Raw genomic sequence first — 14,288 nt, forward strand, 5'->3', positions numbered from 1 at the left:
TGTAGACTCAGAAAAACTGAGAGAGTTCTCTCCCTTTCCTTGAACAGTATTAAGTCACTGTGTCTTGAGAATGCAGAAGAAGGTAGCAGAGTATAAAAATCAGGAATAAAATAAATTTCCTTTTAGAATAACATCCAAAATAATATATTTATTAGTTTCTCATCCATTAGTGAATATGGTATCAAAATAATTATGATGCTCTAGGCAAATGATATCTTTCACTTCTTTAACATAAATCACTACCTTTGACAGAGTAATTTTGCGTGCATTTATTTGTTTGATAAAGGTAGATGGTATAGAAATTGTTTCTGCAATTTTATAGATATAAAATATGCTCATCCAGGTCAAGGGCCATGTCCCAAAATGTGTAGAAGGTAATGAGCCAGGATTCTAATGTGGGTCCTCATCCTTGAATAGGTACAAAAACTTTGCAAGGCTTTGTAACATCTATTTACTAAAATTACTGTATCAGTTAGGGTTCTTAGTAGACCAAATCTATTTAAACCAATTTAAACAAGAATCCAACTTATTCGAAGGTTCTTGCATAGCTTTCAGAATTGTCAAGAGGGCTGAGAAATGGTCCCATTTATGTGCCCAAAATCTATGATGGAAGAGACTTCTGTCATATCCATGAGCAGTCACACTCCCTGGTCATTAAATGTCCACTTTGCTCATAGAAATATTTAAATATTATTCATGGGTTAAGAGCCTAGGATATTCTATATTTTCTCTTCTTCCACTCTGTAGTACTTAGTAAACTGACTGCTTTTCTCCTTTAACTCCTGCATTTCAGTCTATAAGAACCAGAAGATTAGGTACCGTGAGATCTGGCTTCAAGTCCCAGATCAACACCTACGACCTATGTGACTTGAATTCTCTGATTCCTTACCTTTCTTATTTACCTCAAAGAGTGACTCTGCATTCATTCAGGAAGCATTTATTGAGGGGCTGAGATTACTGTGAAAGTGATTTGTAAACTATAAAGTTCAGTGACAATTGTTGTTACCACACAGTTTTAATTATATCCTGGTACTTATTTATAACTATTTCATATTTCTGGTCTTTTCTCTTGAACTGAAAGATTCTTTACCATAGTTCATTCCTCTTTTAATAAAGAGAGTGTTAGCCCATAGTAAGCTAAACCTATGCTACACACCAAAATCCCAGGTTGATCTGCACAAAGTGCAGCTCTGACCTTGATTCTCAGCTGCAAAAAGCTGTCTAATTCTTCCACTGCTCACAGTCACATCTAAATTCTTTAGACCGTCATTTAGGAGCGTTTATGATCTGACCTCAACTTACTTGTCTTTTTTCCTTGCTCTCCTTCACTAAACTTCAACTTTCTTTGACCAAATTAACTTAAAACCCCTCACTCACCCCTGCAAATGGCCTGTGCTCTCCTGACAGCAAATCTGTCCTACTCCTAATGTTTCTTTCCTGTGGGAAACACCCATCCTTTTGAATCTTTACATTTCAAAGTCTAGCTCAAATGCTAACTCCTAAATTAGTCTAAGTAGGCACAATGTCTTTGTCTTCTGAATAAACAATAGTTTTTACTATGATGAATTCACCATTCATCAGTTTCTTAGTCATGTCAGGGAGATGACTATTCCAGAAAGTTGCCTCTCCTGGCTCAGGATACCCAAGGTGTCCAGGACAAACCAATGAATGAGGAAAAGCAGAGATTATAGACTTTTAGTTCTGTTGTAGCTCTTATTATGACAACTTTCTGAGGCATTATTACTTACATTTCATATACCGAAAAGTTAAAAGTCAGACTATAAAAAATCAGGATGGAAACAGAATTACAAGTCAGTTTCCTTGGATGTGAACTTTGTGTTGTTCCTCTTCAGATTTTGTCTACTTTCTTCTTATGTTACAAAACTTTTGGGGCACCTGGGTGGCTCAGTTGGTTAAAGCCTCTGCCTTTGGCTCAGGTCATGATCCCAGGGTCCTGGGATCAAGTCCCACATTTGGCTCTCTGCTCAGAGGGGAGCCTCTTTCCTCCCCTCTCTCTCTGCCTGGTTGTGATCTCTCTCTCTCTCTGTGTCAAATAAATAAATAAAATATTTTAAAATAACTTTTAAGATAGTAATGATTGCTTATAAATAAATATCTGCAGTTGATCTGGCTGCAAATGACTATATTTCTCTGACATTACTTTCTTTCCTGACATGGTATGGTATGTATTCTCAATAATCAGTTTCAAATTATACTTTGGTAAGGGCAGTGACTCTGAGAAGCAGGTCACATTTTATGAATGAAAAGGAGCTTTGCAAACAGCAAGAGTAAAATATTTTGTTACACAAATGGCAGATGATGATAAGTCCTTGTTATATGGGCAAGAGTGAGACAGAAATGCATAACAGAACATTTACTGGGCTTTTGTGGAGATTTACTTTTGAATTGATAAGAAGGGGATTATGAATCACATTCTTGTTCTGGTCATCAGGGAGAAATAATCACTGATACTTATGACTGATATAATAAAGTAAAATGCTACAGTAAATCTACCCAATACCTAGAGACTGTGCCCTGAAGTCCTTTTTGTAACTGAAAACTGGGTTATATATTTCCTTTGTTTAAGAAAGTTAGGGACTCCATTTTCATCCATCAAAACAGGGATTATCAACAGAAGTATGGGAAAGGATTATTATTTTGGAAGTATGATTTCATATATGTTTCTAGTCACCAATACTAGGGGAATGTTGTCAAATATTTCTGAGAAAGCTCACACAGCCTCCGTAGGTTGATTAGATGAGCTTTCGTACATTGGAAACCTGACTACTTTCCAACAACTTGATTTCACAAATGGAAAAACAGCATCTGTTTTCCTGCAGCTTCACATATGGCGATCATTGTTGCTAAGACAAGCTGAAGCAGGTAGTCCGTGTGACAGTGCCCCTCTGGAGTGCTGCAGTCTCCTGGGACCAGATGTGAGGGGCTCTGGCTCCCCAGGCAGTGGAAAGTGCATATTTAATCAACATACGCAAAACATCCGTATGAACAGCAAATTACAGAAAAAAAGATCAAATGCAATATTTAGAACCTTTCTGTTTGTATTTGCTGTGGCTAAATTGAATAGGTATACTTCATGACACACTCTCCTAGTCTGAGTACTTAAAAAAGAAGTCAGCCAGTGGTTTGCAGAGGGAAAGGAGTTGAAATGATTGTGTATATGCAAGAAGAAGGGTAGTACCTTTTAGGAGGAAATAAGACTTTGTCACATTAGCCGGCAACAAAGAATGAAGAGAGAGAATCAATGTTGGGAGATGGGAAATACATTCTGCACATAAAAAGGCCAGATCTCCCTAAAATTTCATTAAGGGTGGTCTCTGCTCTCTGGATGCTTGGATTGTATCTTAAAATCTTCTATGTATATAAATCAGATTCCATAATTAGTGGCCGATTTGCGGGGGGAAAGTCATGAACTGAACCATAAAACCCCTTTTTCCAGGATCAGTGTTTGTGTTTTGAAGGTCAAGAGATTGGCAGCAGTAGAAATTAAATTCCAGAATACATCCAGCCACCAGGTATATTGCAAGCAGATGCTCTTTTTCTGAAATTGCCATGCCAATGGCCTTACCCTTGATTTGGAAGGACAACTCAATCAATCACAAAAAGAAAAGTCTTCAGTGATTTTGGAGCAGTCTTGGGTTTCTCCTAAATATCACTATCATTAAACTAATTATTGTTTATCAGGGGCTGTTTGTGGATCAGATTTCTATCACTGGGTCATAATAGGACAAACACTTCAGATTTTCCAAGCTCGAATCTTTTAATTATTAAAATAAAAGCCAGGATTCCTAACTTACCCATACATTTTTTCCCCCAAGATCAACTTTATTCTGAAAAATATCCGGCAAGGTACTGATGAGTTGGGAAATTTTGCAGTGTTAAATAATAACTCTCTTTTGATGTGAAAATCAGGAAGATAAGGGGCAAAGGTAGGAATTGAAGGCAATTTAGAAGACACATATCCGGTTAAAGGCTAAAAGGAGCATACAGGTTAAAAGACATCAGAAAGTAGAAAGTGGAGGCCACTGATCCTTAGCAGAAAGTGCAAAATCGGATTCCCGTATGTATATCAAAAGGAGAGACACCTGTCTGGAGATACATTTTTTTTTTTATAAATTATAGTTTAGAAACTTATACACCTTAGGACTGTACCTCTGAAGTATACAAACTCTGTATTGCTTGTTGGATTTTTATGTGATTCTGCGACCAGCAGGCTGTCCATGGAATTAGACCATTTATGAAAAGCAATGTTTAATGATTATCACCCAGGAGCCTTCTACCTCTGTTGTTAAGTTGTGAGAAAAGTCTCACAGTTGTGAGACTCTCTGGCCAACTCTCTTCTCAGATCACACCTGAGCCTCTTGCTCTGGGAATCATCCCTTCATCAGTTTGGTCTCTTCATGCTAATGGACCATGTTACCCAGATGTTACCCTCATTTTCTCATGCTTGACCCAGGTGATTTGCCTATGCCTACATTACTGGGTTTGGCCAAAGCCCATTTTGGGCTTTGCTGTTGTCCTAATCAGTCTCAGTTCTGACAGAAAAATATTAGGAGGTAATATACATGGATTCTATTTTTAACTCTGTCCCTAACTAGTAATGCAACCTTGGGAAGTCAATTTCTTAATCTTCTAGGCCTCACTCTTTCCGACTGTATAATGAAGAAATTTGGCTTGAACAGTGAAGCTCCTCAGGGACCCAGGGAAAGAATAGCTCCCATGTATTCCTTCAGCGAGATTTAGCGGCATAACATTTTGGATTTCTGTATAAAATTTTGCTTGAAAAAAGGCGTGGTCACTAAAAGAGTTTGCAAACTTCTGAACTAGAGGGTCACCAAATTCCATTTCCGATCCAACAATTTAGCTCTTTGCCCCACCATTTATTCTCATAACCAATCTTCTTTTGAAAAATTGATAATCTAGCATTATGCAACATTGCCTGATGAAAATGGCTTGGATCAAGGTGGATTGGAAACAACTTGAGAGTGGAGAACATACATTTTTGTATTCTGCATATATATTTTTTATCATAAAGTAAACTGTATTGCAGACACTTAATATAATTCCATAAACACTTATGGAGTGACTGTTTTATATCAACACTCTTGTTTGGAATTCCAAAGATAAATTAGGTATTCTTTAATAGATCCAGTGGTTGAATGTTGGCAGGATGAAGACATGAGTAGAACAAAAAAAGAGGGAAACTCCAGAGCAAAATTTTAGCAAATTTGACATAAGATATAGATTTGCAACTTATTTAATGGTATAATGTATTTTATTATTTATCTGTTTCAATGAACATTAAGACATGAATAAGATTATACTAATTTTACTTGAAGAAAATTTTCTTTTCTTGGGTTTTTCAAACTTAATAAAAGTCTCAAGTGTTTTATTCCACCCTGCAAAAAAATAGCATTCATAGCTAAGACTGTGAAGTGGTACGTGACCCCTAACAAGTCACAAAAATTTATGGATAAATTAGGGAGAAGCTTTGATATTTACAGTCTTCTTCAGGCTGCTGAACTACTTATCTGTTGTTACTCTTGAACTCAGCCTTGAAGCATGCTCTGAACAACTGTCTGTCCAATGTCTGGTAGCTAAATTGCATCACTAAGTATACCCCAAATAAAAGCTTATTAGTTCCATTAAGTCCTGAGATATTACCTGTTTTTCAGCCAAATATTGATATAAAAGCATAACTTCAGAAGCCAAATTATGCTCCAAATTCTAGTTCCTCTCTAGTTTCCTAATCTGAGAAGTAGAGGTAATAATAGTGCCTACCTGATAGCCTGTTTGAAGATATAATAGATGTAAAACACTTCAGAATGTTACTGCACTTAAGAGAGCTCTATAAGTAGCAGCATTTTTTTTTTTTTTTTTTTAACTCAGCAAGCTCAATAAGAGGCATGATGTCTACGTGGAAGATTTTTCATATCTGACTTAGGAAACATGATACAATTATGGGTTTCTCTTGGGAAAAGTGGCCTTTCTACAGTGGGAAATAGCAAGAGCTTGGGAGTCAGTATGCTTGAATATTGGTTGCAGCCCAGGAGGTTTATACTCACAGCAGAGTTTTTTTTTTTTTTTTTTTTTTTTAAAGTTTGTATTTATTTATTTGACTCAGAGAGAAAGATCACAAGTAGGCAGAGAGGCAAACAGAGAGACAGGGGGAAGCAGACTCCCTGCTGAGCAGAGAGCCCAATTCGGGGATCGGTTCCAGGACCTTGAGATCATGACCTGCGCCAAAGAGCTTAACCCACTGAGACACCCAGGCGCCCCCTCACAGCAGTCTTAATGCACAATTAGCCATCCAGGGTATAGGCACTAGCTCTGCCATTCACCTAGCTCTAGCTTGTGATCTTGGTCTGGTTGAACTCTTCAAAACCTATTTCCTCACCTATAAATGGGGCTAATCACTGACAAACACATTGTGAAGATTCTTCTTTTTTTCTTTAAAGATTTTATTTATTTGAGAGACAGAGATAGCAGAGAGATAGTGACAGAGAAAACAGGTGGTTAGTCGAGGGGGAGAAGCAATCTCCCCACTGAGCAGGGATTCCCCACACGGGGCTCAATCCCTGGACCCTGGGACAACGACTGGAGCCTAAGGCAGATGCATAATCAACTGAGCCACTTAGGCACCCCCACATTGTGGGAATTAAATGAGACACGGAAAATGTTCGACTAGTCTGGCACAGAGAAAATGATACATGATAGGTATTAGCTTCTTTAAGCTTTGCCCTTGTATTGACTTAAGTCATCAGGAAGCATAAAAAACATATCCAGATGGTACTAATGTATCCATTGAATTCCACAGAGAAGTGAATGTCCAGATAACTTTTTTTTGCTGACCATAAGCCTTTCATGAGGTAGGGTTGAAGCTGTGTAGGGAGGATCCCCATCCCTCTGTAATAACCAAAGCACAGTAATTGGCATTGATACCCTTTATTGGGCTAAGACAAAAAATAAAAAGTTTGAGTATCACTGTCCTAAATTAACTTGTATGATTGTTTTTTTTTTTTCTTTCCAGACAGTATCATCCAATTTTTCACCCTCAATTCATTCTTTGTTTTTATTTTCCACTTTTAGGATACTTGTTGCCCTATAGTAACTCATTCATCCCAGATCCTTGTTCATTTCTCTTTCCCCTTTCTCTAATGTTTCTTACTCTCAACTGAAATTTAAAATTTTGGTCTGTCATATTTCATATTTATTCCAGGAATTTAAATCACATAAATTCCCTTTACATAAGAATAAATGAAATAGATAGGAAAGTCATAAATATATATATTCATGCTTCCCATTAAGAAGATTGAAATGAGAGTAAGAAAAAAATCAAAATATTAATGAAAATAAATTTGGGTGAGAGCTCAACAGTCAAAGAGAAGTGAAGCTTGTAATTTAACAATCAGGGAAAAAATAAATACATCAGGACAAAGAGCTTTTGTCACCAGAGTACAAAAATCAAATAAAAGAAAAGGCAATGACTAATCAGACCAAGACTTACTAGCAAATATGACTATACCTAAATATTGCCAAATATATAAATAAAAATTTAAAAATCTAGTTAATGTTTTCTAATTACTCTTTTCTAAGTGATGCCAAATGTATATTAACAAATAGCTGAATGATTGACTGAATGTTTTGGTTTTCATCTGTATGTTTGGTGTCATGTAGATAAATACTCAATCTAAAGAGTATCATATTAGCAAATTGAAAAGCAAAGCAGCAACTCACTGAAGAAATGGTGAAGTTTTTTTTTTTTTTTTTTTTAATCCTTATTTTACAGATACATACCATGGAGAAACTTCCAAATCAAAACCAATGTGCACCTGTTAGCATCATTTTTAACACTTGGTTGTGCTTTTCTTGCACTGATGAATCTTCCTTGAATTCTTGGTATTCCTATTTCACACCTACTTATAATGTACTATTGCCATGTATATTTGTTAATAAAATAAACTCCACATACAGACTGAAGAACCAGACATTTAGGCAGAGGCTTGTGTAGAAGTCTCCTGTAAAAACTGGGCTTCTTTTTTAGTGAAGCATAAATAGTAAATCTTTCTAACTTACTGACAAGGGCTATAAAAAAAAGATAACATTTGCATATAAACATGAATGTAAAAAAGAATGGCTGGTTTCACATTAATATTCCAAGTCTAATATACATATGCATGAATATTAGGACTGGCATCTCTATTTTGAAGGACGGTTTCTTTTGGGGGGAAAAAAGAAAAGTTCTAGAAAAAGTAGTAAGATTCCTCTTTCCTCCCCTGATGTCCATCTCTACTCTGTCTCATTCTTTCTACCATCATAGCACGATACATGCACAATACAAGAATGTCAGGTGTGTTACTTGTGGCAGAGAGTTAGAGATCTCCTTATCACTTTTTAGTGCATGCTGTCATGTTCACATTTTTGAGGGGAGAGGTGTACAGGGATATTGAAGTTCAACCTATGCATTTGCATGTGAGATTTTCCTCATCAATTAAACCAGATGCAATAAAAAAAAAATCTTTAAGTATCTGAATATTGTTCTGGAAAAAAATAAAGGGTATGCAGACACTTTACTGGCACAGAATTTCAAAACTAAGGAGAATTTGTATACATTAGACAACAATATGCAAAGAGTCAATTACCAATCCTTTGTGCCAATGGATGATGTAGACTATCACAAACTGGATGATCTAACAGCCATTTGTGCTTGGCATTGATACACTTTTGTGACTTAGTGTTGCCAGACATTTTTGTTTTAGTTTAGGAAAAAATGAAAATGCATCATTTCTTGAGCATACAGGAATAATGCATATAAATCACAGGTTGAAGGAGGATGATTCAAAGCATATAATTTGGTCACTGTTAAAGTCAACCAATTAATCTTTGATGTAGGGAAGATAGGATGCCGGCATTTATTAGAGATCTACTTATAGCACACATTTTAAATTTAATATATCAGAAAATCCACAAGATAACCCTAGGTAATATTAACCCATTTTGTTGAAAAGAAAAATAATTCTCAGAAAGGTCAATTAATTTACTTCTACTACTTTTCAGACCTTATGTCAATGAGTATTTTCTTTTGTTTTCAGATTATTGTTGTATTGCTTAGTTACAAGGTGGTGAGCTCTATGACTTTATCTTCTATATCCTTCTGTCTTTCAAGTCCAGAATTGTCTCAGAGTGGGCCTTGTGAAGCCCCAAGGTGGGCTCCAAGGAAGAGTGTTGAAACCTACTATCCCAGACCTTATTGTTTCTCTAATAAAAGTATTTCTACCACTGTTCTTAAAACTTGTTTTTAAGATTTAGAGTAGTTTTAGGTTTACCACAAAATTGAGAGAGAGGTATAGGTATTTCCCACATATGCCTTGACCCCAGACATGCATAATCTCTCCTATTGTTAGTATCACTTTCCAGAATGGTGTTTTTTGTTTTTTGTTTTTAAACAAGGATCAACCTATACATCAGAATCACCCAAAGTCCATAGCTTACATTAAGATTCATTCTTGGTGTTGTAGTGTTGTACATTATACAGACTTGGACGAATGCATACTGACATATATACAACATTATAATATCATACAGAGTACTTATGCCCTAAAGATCCTTATGCTTTGCTTATTCATCTCTCTCCTCCATTTCTCCCTACTAACCATTGATCTTTTTTTATTATTTCCAGAGTTTGGCCTTTTCCAGAATGTCATATAGCTATTATCATCCAGTCTGTAGCATTTTCAAATTGGCTTCTTTCACTTAGTAATATGTATTTAAGATTCCTGCATGTCTTTTCATGCTTGACAGCTCATTTCTTTTTAGTGTTGAATAATATCCATTATCTGGATGTACCGCAGCTTATAATATCCATCATCTGGGTGTACCGTATCTTTCACTTACTGAAGTACATCATGGTTGCCTCCAAATTTTGGCAATTATAAATCAAGCTGCTATAAACATTCTTGTACACTTTTTTATGTGGATATAAGTTTTCAACTACTTTGGGTAAATACCATGGAGCACCATTATTAAACATGGTGAGAGTTGTTTAGTTTTGTAAGAAAGCACCAAATTGTGTTCCAAACTGGCTGTACCATTTTTAATTCCCATGAGCAATGTATGCGAATTCCTGTTCTTCCACATCTTTGCCAGAATTTGGTGTTGTCAGTTTCCTAATTTTGGCCATTAAAATGGTGGTATCTCATTTTAACTGCATTTCCCAGCTGTCAATTTTCTATATATTTATTTATATTTACTTGCCTGATATATAAAATAATACACAATTTAAATAGTTTTACTTTATGTGATTCTCTTATAAAAGATATGATTACAAAAATCATTAATAAAAATACTAACCAATCTTCATAGTTCATGCTCCAGAAACTGAACTTGAGAAAAATAAATAACTTTTCTTGATTTACTTGATTTACTTACTTCTTAATTTTAACTTTATGCTTGAGAACTTGAGACACAAAAGAATTGTCTAAACTTGGGGTTTGTCTTTTAAACATTAATTTTTTTACTCAATTTATAAACTTTGTATTTTAAAAAGGGAATTTAGCCTATTTATATTTTTTATATTAGTAGGTATCTTTAGTTTTATTTTTGTTTTATTTTGTCACTGATTTTTTCAATTTTATTTTTTTTCTTTGTGTACATGTGTATGCATGTGTGCTTGCCCTATATAACTTTTTTGGTCTGCCTTTCACTAAGTTAATTTTTCCAGGTATTTCTATTTGATATGGTTTGTTATCTTTTCTTTGGTACTTTTCATCTTTAATTTTTCTCTCATAGTTTATGAGGAATAAATTCTATCTTGAATTAAACTAGATTCACTAAATAATTAAAAATACACTCACACGTATATTTTTAAAATAAATGTCCATGTAAAGAGAACACTTTTCTCTTTCAGCTCAACCCACCACTCTTATCTACTTCCAATTTCTAACACCAGAAATTGGTCACTTTTAAAAAGTCCTGTATTATATTTTTAAGTGTATACTTAATATATGAATTAAGTTTTAAATTATATTTACAATAATTATTACTATAACCTGTATAACTTTTTTACATTTAATTTCAAGGTTTTTTTATTTGCTATGACTCCACACTTTTATTATTTAATCTTTATTCATATTTGGGTAAGTTGGAATAACCTTCACATATTTTTAAGAAGAATCTTGGATGTTTATTTTCTGAATTCATATACACCTGATAAAGTCTTTGCTGCTATATATGTTTGTTTAATTTTTGGAGTTAATTTTTACCAACCAACACTCTATAAATATCTATTGATTTCTTTCCACCCATATATTGAGGGTGAGTTTTTGAGGTTAACTTAACTAAAGTATTTTATAACAAGCTGATTTTACTTTCTGAGTAAAGAATAGTTAGAGAATATTTTCTTTACCTTTGCAGTCCAAAAATTCAGTAGGAAATATTTTGTTATATGTCACTTCTCATTAATTTTAACTATTTCATGATGTTAACTTTCAATGTGCATATTCTTATCTTCAAGAAACTTATAGTATTATGCCATAATTACTGATACTTAGTTCATTTTTTTCTTCTTCAGAAACATTATTTGTATACTGACTCTTCAATGTATGTATTTAAAAAATGCTCCCTCATTTTTATTTTTTTTAATTTTTTGGACTTTTTCTTCTGAGTTCTGAGAAAGCTCAGTCTTTACATAACAACTGAAGAATTCTTTGTATTCTGGATAATGGTTGGTAAAGTTGATTGAAGAAAAAGAGTAGATAAAAATGACATTAGATATTTTTAGAGAAGTGTACAAGAACACAAATCAGAAAGTAAAAACCTAGATCACGCTTTGACAATAGAAAATTGATGTGGATATGCCCAACATCCCATAAATAACCTAGAAAAACTCTTACAGAGATAGAATCCTAAAGTTATTTTGATAGATCACCATGCAGACAGAATTTGAAAATGTAAATATGACATCACTTGAATTGTAGGTTGACAGGACCTAAGGTTACAGGGGTTATACCAGTAAACCTGATACCACAATATGTTCTATTGAATTATCCCAAATACTCTGGCTTACTATAATGCTTTAGCAACTCTAACTTCCAAATTTCCAACATTGGTTTCTTCCTAAGGAGATCATCCAAGCCTGGATTGGGCTGTAGACATTGAAATGTGAAGTGCTACCTCTAGCATATCTGCTAGTCTCACAGCTGGCTGATTTCCCAAGTTTCAAAAATATTCATGTTCAGTTCATTCTCTTATCTATATATTTATTTCTCTTCTACATGGGAAACTGGATAACTTTGTAAAATAAACTTCAAGTTTCTTATCTTTCTCTCATTTGTGTTCTTTCTGGAGTAAATATTTTGGTATCTGAGCTGGGAGTCAAAACAACTGGGAAACATTCATAGTCTCTGGAAGTTATTGGTGGTCTTTCTATCTTTAATCACATGCTTGTTTCTGTTTTAAACTTTTCTGATACTAGAAAGCAAGGAAAGGAATCAGTACTCCAGAACTTTCATGGCTACAGTGCCCCCTTGTGCAACTCGATAAGGGCCAGGGTGGCAGAGATCCAACAGGGAAAAAAAGGCTAAAATGGGATTATTTTAGGGGTTTTGTTTCCAAATATATAGAGGAGCCAAAATGCATTTTCACACACAGCAGTTTTTTTTCTTCTTTCATTGCCTATGTAAGGAAAACACTTTGTTTTTAAAAAGGGGAAATCCACCTCTGAAATTATGGAACACTGACACAGCATCATTCATCTTGGCAAAAGTTGACTGAGCAGATGATGTAGATCCACTTAACTTGGACTCAATCAAAGGTTTTGCTATTTTCATTTCACAGGCCAGATGTAGCTCATCATCGGTTGGAACCAATTCCAGAAGAGGTGTTAGAGTCTGTTGGTCCAAGAGAAAGTCTGATCCAGGCACCAAAAAGAGCCATGAGGAAAACGGATACTATCTCCACTGATCTCCCAACAATTTAGTTAGTCCAATATTCAGTTCAGATTAAGCAGTGGGATAACGTGGAAATGATGCTATTTTAGTTAACTTATAAATTATTAAATCCCCAGGCATTGTGAAATCATGTCCTCTGTCATAGTTCTCTGAATACTTTGCTATATCTGAATGGATAGGAAACTGAATAATTAATAATATACACACTTGGGTTTCCAATAAATAGGAAAAGCTAGAAACCAATTACTTGGTAGGGATATGTTTAACTGAACTACCTGAGTCATCTGTGTTGACTTGAATCTGACCACCAAATGTTTTATAATTTGTTACCACGGCTACTACATTTTAAATGAAAACAAATACTTAGTTTATTGAACAGAATGCAATGATTCAATATTACCTGGCTGAAATAAATTTTAAAAGAAGCTTGGAATCTTTCTATTAACCTTAGAGTACATTACAAAAGAGATTTCTTCATCCCATAAGAAAACAGTAGGCACTCAAATTTTAATTTCTCTACACACCCTTCAAAAATCACACAGATCAATAAAAAGAGCAAATGGGACCAAACACATTTAGCCATAAAACAAGTTTCACTAAGTATCAAAGGATTAAATTACACACATGATCTTCTCTAACAATACTGAATTGTAAGCCACTAACAATGAGTTATTCAAAAATATTACCAAATACTTTAAAATTAAATACTATGCACCAAAATAATGAATAAAGCAAACAGGAAACTAAAAATACTTTGAACTAAATGTTAGTGAAAGCATATCATGTCAAAATTTGTGGAGATAAAGTAGTAAGTAGCAACATATCAGGGCACAAGTGGGTATCAAACCTACTAACTGTTCTCAAAGTCATCAAGAAAGACAGTTAACCTCTGGATTTAGGTTAAGTACTTTGGTCAAATAGAAACATCACTCTGTAGACCCCCAGCTTTTGAATACTGCTGATTGAAAATGTTTACTCAAGCTGGGTGGTCAGAAAAAAGACAACCTTGGCTCCTCCTGTGCTACTTAGGGCTTCTTATTGATTTAGTTCCTTGCCACAAAGTCCATATAGGTCTGGGCTGGTCCAAGCACTATCTAATTCTATGCATAATTCCATCATTCTCCTTTTTTCTATCCTCCAGTTTAGAGTTTTTAAACCTCAGGGAGGAGAATAGTTTTGCTCCTATTCATAAGCTTCCCTAAGGACTAAGCTTTCCTAAGGACTTTTACAGGGATAGAATATTTTAATTCAACTTGTTGTTTTATCACTTTTTTGAAGCAGAGGAAACTGCTGACAGAATTGGCTTGGGGGGTGACAGGAAAA

The 14,288-nt window shown here is 34.7% G+C and overlaps 2 long non-coding RNA genes across 2 annotated transcripts in view; one reads left to right on the forward strand and one right to left on the reverse strand.

Annotated features, from left to right (window-relative positions):
* The window catches only part of LOC309858865, a 32,121-nt gene extending 19,045 nt beyond the window's left edge, over window positions 1-13,076 (forward strand). Inside the window, exon 2 of the long non-coding RNA XR_014308395.1 lies at window positions 12,853-13,076. This is a non-coding gene — a long non-coding RNA (uncharacterized lncRNA). The remainder of the gene's footprint in view (window positions 1-12,852) is intronic.
* LOC309858864 overlaps window positions 1-14,288 on the reverse strand; it is a 169,944-nt gene that overhangs the window by 8,697 nt on the left and 146,959 nt on the right. The gene's annotated exons all lie outside the window — the stretch shown is intronic.

This window comes from Mustela nivalis, assembly GCF_964662115.1.
Source record: "Mustela nivalis genome assembly, chromosome: 2".
NCBI lineage: Eukaryota > Metazoa > Chordata > Mammalia > Carnivora > Mustelidae > Mustela > Mustela nivalis.